This window comes from Notolepis coatsorum (assembly GCF_963971535.1).
Source record: "Notolepis coatsorum genome assembly, chromosome: 20".
In the NCBI taxonomy this organism is placed as follows: Eukaryota; Metazoa; Chordata; class Actinopteri; order Aulopiformes; family Paralepididae; genus Notolepis; species Notolepis coatsorum.
The window spans coordinates 1,617,203-1,618,643 of NC_140184.1; positions in this window are offsets into that span (position 1 = coordinate 1,617,203).

The following is a 1,441-nucleotide window of genomic DNA, read 5'->3' on the forward strand; positions in this document are numbered from 1 at the left end:
CCACTTGTTAAAAAAGGAGTCGCCCCAGTGTAATACACCTCACCGTGTTCGTTTTAGCCGTCCTTCCCAGACCTCGTCAACACAGTCAGCTCAACTTTTCCCTCCCGCAGAAACTCTGACGGATATTTATAATTACAAGCCCAACGCTTACCTTGGTGTCGACAACCGGCAGAATTTCTACGGGAGAGGTCCGGAGCTGGCCGTGTGAGGGGGCCCGGCAGGGCGGTCTACAGGTCAAGGGTCACCAAATGTTGTGGAAAGGTTGTTTAACACAGCAGGAGACGATATTTCCAATTGTAACAAATAGGTAATTTATTTAAGAAAAGAAGTTCTTTAACAGCAAGAGCTATGGGTCAAAGAAGATCACCACGGCTTGAACAAAAAACACTCTGTCCTGGATCCCTTTGCCTGTCCCTAAATCCCCTCTCAGTCCTGCCCCCCCATGACAGATATGATGACGTATCACATCATGTCAGATCTGACATGACGTACATTAAGATGATACGTAGATTTAACATCGGAGAGAGAGAACATGAAGAGAGATAAGCAAGATATGATATCCACACACGATATGATGTAGAGAGTGAGATGTGTGTGTGTGTGTGTGTATGTGTGTGTGTGTCTGTGTGTGCGTGCGTCTGCGTACAGACGTATGTGTATTGTATGTGTGTATTGTGTATGTGCGTGTCCGTGTGTCTGTGTGTGTGTGCTGTGCCTGTGTCTGTGTGTGTGTGCTGTGTATGTATGAAAGAGAGAAAAGAACAAGATAAGATTACCAGCACACAATGTGCCGTACTGAAATGTCCCTCTGTCCAAGTTGTTTTAAGAACGTCAGCCAGACGTCTTTCAGCACTGCTAGTTGACCTATATTAAACTAGTCCACCTCATACACATTTTCCCCAACAATAGCTAGGGTATATCTAATATAGATAGGGTATATCTTAACTAGCTAGGGTATATCTTAAATAGCTAGGGTATATCTAATATAGCTAGGGTATATCGAATATAGCTAGGGTATATCTTAACTAGCTAGGGTATATCTAATATAGCTAGGGTATATCTTAAATAGCTAGGGTATATCTTATATAGCTAGGGTATATCTAATATAGATAGGGTATATCTTAACTAGCTAGGGTATATCTTAAATAGCTAGGGTATATCTAATATAGCTAGGGTATATCTAATATAGCTAGGGTATATCTTAAATAGCTAGGGTATATCTTATATAGCTAGGGTATATCTAATATAGCTAGGGTATATCTAATATAGCTAGGGTATATCTTAAATAGCTAGGGTATATCTTATATAGCTAGGGTATATCTTAAATAGCTAGGGTATATCTAATATAGCTAGGGTATATCTTATATAGCTAGGGTATATCTTAACTAGCTAGGGTATATCTTAAATAGCTAGGGTATATCTAATATAGCTAGGGTATATC